Source organism: Salvia miltiorrhiza, chromosome 2 (assembly GCF_028751815.1).
Source record: "Salvia miltiorrhiza cultivar Shanhuang (shh) chromosome 2, IMPLAD_Smil_shh, whole genome shotgun sequence".
NCBI classification, from domain to species: domain Eukaryota; kingdom Viridiplantae; phylum Streptophyta; class Magnoliopsida; order Lamiales; family Lamiaceae; genus Salvia; species Salvia miltiorrhiza.
In genome coordinates this window covers 36,822,856-36,829,744 of record NC_080388.1, presented here as the reverse complement: position 1 = coordinate 36,829,744, position 6,889 = coordinate 36,822,856, and the positions used below count along the sequence as shown (strand labels likewise).

The 6,889-nt window shown below is 34.8% G+C and overlaps 1 long non-coding RNA gene across 1 annotated transcript; it reads right to left on the bottom strand.

Annotated features, from left to right (window-relative positions):
* Positions 1–41: 41 nt before the first annotated feature.
* LOC131012248 (uncharacterized) lies at positions 42–5,834 on the bottom strand. The gene is made up of 3 exons (XR_009097245.1): positions 5,080–5,834; positions 3,797–3,871; positions 42–3,220 (listed from the first exon to the last, which is right to left on the bottom strand). It is a non-coding gene; the product is annotated as an uncharacterized LOC131012248 (long non-coding RNA).
* Between the last annotated feature and the right edge of the window lie 1,055 nt (positions 5,835–6,889).

The following is a 6,889-nucleotide window of genomic DNA, read 5'->3' as shown; positions in this document are numbered from 1 at the left end:
TTGTTATAACTGTTGGTGATGTTTCCGTAATAAGGAACAAATAGAAGGAAATAGATGCTGTATTAAAATGAAAATGCATAGATTTACAGAGATAATTGGGGTTACCAGCTGGAGTTCTGCAATGAAAAGAGCATATTGAGTTTTGTGTGAAAGGAATCGAGCCGAGAGCAATTTTTGCTGGATTCAGTCCACCATTTTTCGGAAAGTGAAGAAATAAACATGATGAAACATAATGATACTTGACTGAGAAATAGAAAGAGTTACTATGTTGATTGCTTCCTACTGCAGCTTGAGGAAGTGATTCTGGCGGTGAAATAGTGTAAGAAAAGTTGGGGTAATTTATGAAGGTGGAACGATTGACGTGGTTGTAACAAAGCCAAAGCTTTTGCTTTTGGGAATAGAATATCAAATTTGTGAAAATATCAAGCATAGTTAGACTTGGAGAGGAAGGAAAATATTTCAGTTTCTCACACTCACACGCACACGCACAAACGCTTGTTTCAATTTCTCCCACAAATCTCCAAATTTTGGGCCAGTATTGATCTCACAAATTTTGGGCCGGAGACCCAAGAAAATTTTAATAACTCACAAATAATTATTGCTAGGCTTGAGGCCCAATAAAAATAAATAGATAAATAACTAAATAGAATGGAAATAAATAAATAAATAAATACTTGTGAAAATATTTTTCATATACTTTAATAACGGGCTTAAGGCATTTGATCAATAAAATAATAGTAACGAACTTCAATTTATAAAATATCTTTAAAATAATATAATTTATTAAATACCGGGCGTGTATCAATAGTATTCTAATATTAAAGGTCTTCAATATTTCCTATGAAAAGGACGGGATGTCACATACCTCCCCCCTTAAAAAAAATTTCGTCCCCGAAATTTACATACTTTGGTAGTCTAATTCGGGGTATTGAGGTTTATTCTTATCTTCTGTGAATCCTTTAGGTTCGCTTGATCTTGCTGCAAGTCGCCTTTTTTTCAAAAAACCAATCTTTTCTTTGTGCCTCAATGATTCTGGCTCGCCGATCTGGGATAATTACTCGTCGTCGTCCACGTCTTCTTATTGTCGTATCCATGATGTGGTTTAAAGGTTCAATTGGTTAATAGGGCTTAACAATCATATGTGAATCAATCTTGAGACTATGCATGCTACACCAAAGAAAATGTGAACAACACGCATAAAGTATGAATAAATTACTGATATATATGCCTCAAGAGAGGACTTTCATAATATTCAAAATAATAGTGCCTCCCAAAGAGGTTCTTTTGGTTAATACGATTGAACAACTTTAGATGTAAACTAACCATAATAACTAGGCGTGTTACGGGAAGAAAAGTTTGAATAACACGCGTTAAAGCAATGATCAAAACACTTATGTATCATATGCCTCAAAAGAGGACTTTCAGTATAATGAATATAATAGAGTACTCCAAGTGTTTAGGTAGTACGAGAATTTATTAAATGAATTGGGGTGTCTAAGCAAGGTATAGGTAGGATGTGGATGAGTTCGACCTTACAGTCAAAAAGTGAGGTGTCCTTATCAAAAGTAAGGTTATTCTAAACAATTGTCGTCACTACTAAACTAATAATGTATGCAGGCAATTGCTCTCTCATGAATCTCTTATGATAGCTTCCTCAATATTGTTCTTAGGACCTTCTTCCTATGTCAATGGCCTTGGCTTGGTGCTCTTGGTCAGCTGCGGAAAATCGTCGAACTAATCTTGCACATGTGTTGGTTGTCCCTGTTTTCCATTCATTAGAGAAAGGTGTTGCACGAATCTTATTGATGATTTGATGTCTAATATTCTTCCCTTGCATGCATTCATCCTGTGTGTCGTGATTCTACTACGAAATCTCTCAGAAAATTCTATAGCTTCCTAATTTAGCTATGGAGCTTCTCTTCATACTATTCTTGCAAGTTCATTGGGGTCCAATGCTTGCGGAATTTCTCACCTGTTTTGTCCATCTATAAAGAAGGACCAATATCATTCAAACCGAAATAGCGCAAGGCTAAATCTAGCTAAGTTTCTCTGTTCTATAGGCATCATAGGTATTCTGAGAGCATTCTATGTTCTTCAAGGTTCTATACCTCATCATTCTAAAGTTCTCTAGACAAAAGTCTAGTTTATATGGATCGAAATCCTGTCATAGCATTAGCTAATGCACCTCTAACTATGAGGTAAATCATACTCTTATAAGTTCATATCTTTAGTTGACTGAGTCAACCTACTCATAACTGTCAAGTCAAAAAGGTCATAAATAACCTAAGTTGACAAATAGTGTCATTTATGCCATCTGAAATATTTCTTAACATGCACGAAGTAAAAAAAATCATAACATATCTTTAATCATAAATGATTCATAGAATCAATCATAAACAACAAATCTTTTCTCTTTCAACATGCTTATGTGAGTTCAAAGAGACTCATCATAATATACTTCTTCTGAAAATAGATCATGTAGGCTCGAAGAGTCCCATCATGATTACAAACTTTGCTTCTTTTAAGGACTCGCTGGCCCAAATATCATACTCTTCTTTCTTGCATAAGCAATATCTCTTTTCATATGTGACATCATTAAAGCATTTCACAAGATAATCTTTTGCGCGCACTTCTTCAAATTAAATCATTTATTTGAAAATTTTAAAACGTACCTTTGTTGATCAGGCAGTGAGACGGTGAGCTGAGGGTTACATAAATGCTTAGAAGTCTAGAGGTACTATTCTAGACTCAAAATAATTCAACTAGCGGTAGTCAGAGGCACGAAAGAAAACTTGTGCTCTGATACCACTTGTAACGACCCAACTTCCCAAACAAAAGAAATAAGAAAAATATGTGATATGAGCAGATCAATTATGAAGATTTACCCAAAAGATTAGGTATCTGTGTTTTGAAGAGATTAATAAAATAAAGATAAAATAGAATAAATGAATGGGCATTGAGCGATATAATCGATTAACAACATTCAACTTTCCAGGAGCGCAAAAGTTTAGTTTCGTGACTCTGATCATAATCAACGATGACTTCATTAACTGAAATACGAATTAAGGGTCTAAGCTCAACGAGATAATATTTTACCATATAATAAAAGTTCTTAGTTTAGGAGATTGAAAGACAAGATAGCAAGCTAGTCGTTAGCGGAAGTGAAAGACGAAGCGGAACCCTAGCCTCAGCTCAACCCCGTCTGCACCAACCGATCAACCTGAAAACATTTAAAAAATATTTTGGGCTGAGCACTAGTGTACTCAGTGGGTTATGCAGTTTATAAATATTTTATGAAATAATTAAGTAGAGCAGTTTATCCAATATCATAATCATAACTCAGAAGGTTTTAAAAATAGAAATCCACTTCTAAGCATGACAAAACATTTTTCTCATTAAGTGGCGCGCCATGTAACGTTCGATTGTTACTCGCTGCTTATGATCCCGGACCTCTAGCCACCGACGGATCGCTTTCTTTTCTCCCATTTATCAATCTCGGGACGCACCCGGTCAGATCAATAATCATAACTGTGCTTCGGAACACATCCAGACAAGCACCCTTATAACGCCTCTTTGCTTTGTTAGTGCACGATGGCGATCAACCCATCGAGCCACTAACCTTGTGTACACAATCCTCATCTAACGTGTTAGGCCAAATGAGAATCTCGATCGATGCTTATGCGAGCATTAAACAATACAGAACGCACATAAAAACATTTATATTGGATAAACAAATAACTTTCATGAAATATCAGAGCTTATATAACTCAAGATACATTTGTAAAATAAAGCCCACCTTGATTGGACAAAGTCCGAAGTCAAACATAACTTGTCTCGCAAAAGCAGTGCTAATCCTCTTGGTCAACTGAGCCTACAAGATAATCTAATCTTAATAGGTCTCGTGATACTAATCTTAGTTAAGAGCAAAGTAAAGCTTCTAAGTTTCAATTCGTTATGCCCGGATTTTAAAACTCACTTTATAATATGAAAATCAATTTCTCAGTTAAGGGCACCAATAATACCCTTGCTTGACTTTTCATAAATCTGAACTGAAAATGATAATGGAAAAAAAATTATAAATGCTACTTAGAAGAGTAATTAAAATAAAAGCTCAACTTGTTTATTAAAACTAATGCCCAACCATTTAGAAAAAAAAACCCATTCAATTGAAACTAACCTAAGCCCAATAATAAATAAATTAGCCTAGGCCCAAACCTCAAGCCCACTCCTTGAGCCCAAATTCCTTATCTCTCCCTTAAATCCCTAATTTAACACACACACACACACAACTCACGCACCCTCTTCTCGCTCTTTCTCTCTCTCAGCCGCTCACTCCCCACCTCCTCTGCGTCCTCCTGCCGCCGTCACCGGACGGCAGCGCCGTCCCCGGAGGCCGGCGGCTCCGCCTCCTCTCTCCTTCCCTTTGACCTCTCCTTGTCTTCCCTGATCTCTCACCTCACTCTGATCCTCTCCTCAACCTCTCTCCCTCTTCCTCATCTCTCGCCTCCTCCCTTGCCCCTGTCCTCGCCGCACCGGCCACAGCCGCGGCCGCGCCATTCTCCGCCAGCCGCTGCCTGTTCCTACCCAACACTGCCCTCACCTTCTCCCATCTGTCCCTCTCTCTCCCTCGCGTACATCGGACGGCAGACGACCATGGAAGGCCGTCGCCACTGCTGCTCTGCTCTCGGCCGCGACCAGCGGCGCTTGGCCTTCGGCCGCGCCGCCCCGCTCAGCCGCCTCCCTTCTCCCTCGCGTTACCGGCAGCAGCGACCAAGGAGGGGCCGCTGCCTTGGCTTGCTATGGCGGCGCACAAGTAGCCCCAAGGGGAACCCTTCCCTCTCTTCGACACTCACACTCAACAAAGCAAACAAAAGGAAAAATTCTCAGATTTGTAAAGATTTGATTTTTGGTGCATTGGTCAAGGTATTTCCTTAATAGAAACAGTTGGGTATTTGAATTTTGTATGTTAATCTTTTGTTATAACTGTTGGTGATGTTTCCGTAATAAGGAACAAATAGAAGGAAATAGATGCTGTATTAAAATGAAAATGCATAGATTTACAGAGATAATTGGGGTTACCAGCTGGAGTTCTGCAATGAAAAGAGCATATTGAGTTTTGTGTGAAAGGAATCGAGCCGAGAGCAATTTTTGCTGGATTCAGTCCACCATTTTTCGGAAAGTGAAGAAATAAACATGATGAAACATAATGATACTTGACTGAGAAATAGAAAGAGTTACTATGTTGATTGCTTCCTACTGCAGCTTGAGGAAGTGATTCTGGCGGTGAAATAGTGTAAGAAAAGTTGGGGTAATTTATGAAGGTGGAACGATTGACGTGGTTGTAACAAAGCCAAAGCTTTTGCTTTTGGGAATAGAATATCAAATTTGTGAAAATATCAAGCATAGTTAGACTTGGAGAGGAAGGAAAATATTTCAGTTTCTCACACTCACACGCACACGCACAAACGCTTGTTTCAATTTCTCCCACAAATCTCCAAATTTTGGGCCAGTATTGATCTCACAAATTTTGGGCCGGAGACCCAAGAAAATTTTAATAACTCACAAATAATTATTGCTAGGCTTGAGGCCCAATAAAAATAAATAGATAAATAACTAAATAGAATGGAAATAAATAAATAAATAAATACTTGTGAAAATATTTTTCATATACTTTAATAACGGGCTTAAGGCATTTGATCAATAAAATAATAGTAACGAACTTCAATTTATAAAATATCTTTAAAATAATATAATTTATTAAATACCGGGCGTGTATCAATAGTATTCTAATATTAAAGGTCTTCAATATTTCCTATGAAAAGGACGGGATGTCACATAATCAATAATAATAATAATAATAATAATAATAATAATAATAATAATAATAATAATAATAATAATAATAATAATAATAATAATAAGTAACTTGCATTTTATAAAATAATACAAATAATATCTATACTATATTAAAACAGCAGTTTCCAATTAGAAATTGATTTCAAATTGATTTGAATGGCAATTTTGTAAATATTGAAAAAATAAATGGCTAATTGAAAATTTATGTATATTTATAAGAACATGGTTTTGACCATTTCTTTCAAATTTTAGTTCCAAACGACGTGGGTCTTTTTAATCCGGAAATTATGCTAAAAAAAAAAACAGCAAATCATGTGCATAATTCCATTTCTCATACAAATGATGCAATTATATCTAAAAGTGTTTCGAGTTTTTTTATTCAACTACAACAATATGTTAATACATGTAGTTTCACTTATTTCTACCACAAATATTTTTTTTTCCTTATCTTTACCCTCTAACAAAGCTTATTTTTCCTCAATCTTTTTTATAGTTTTTTAATCTCTTCATTTTTTATTTCTTTTTTTCATTTTTGTTTTCTTTTTCCAAAAATAGTTTATCTTTAATATGATAAAATATTTAATATGTAATATCAATTTAAAAATCATGATACATGCTTTAGTTTGATATGTACACCTTCCGTCCTTTAAAAGTGTATAAATATCACTTTTGGTAGCACATATTTTAATAAATATTACGTGAGTTTGTTGTATGAAAAAATTAAATCTGACCTCAATATATATATATATATATATATATATATATATTATATTGTCAAATTTAATTTATGAAAAAATATTTAGTATTCATCTTAACTTAAAAACCATGTTAAGATCTTTAATTTGGTATAACAATTATAAATACATAAATTTTAAAATGAATATTCATCTACAAAATTATATTAATTTTAAAAGTATAATTTGTATTAATTTTAATATAAATTTTTAGATGAATACTTAGTTATATATCTAACAATAGAATTTCTTATATGATTTAAATTTATTTAATTTGTGGTAATGTTTATGTACGAATA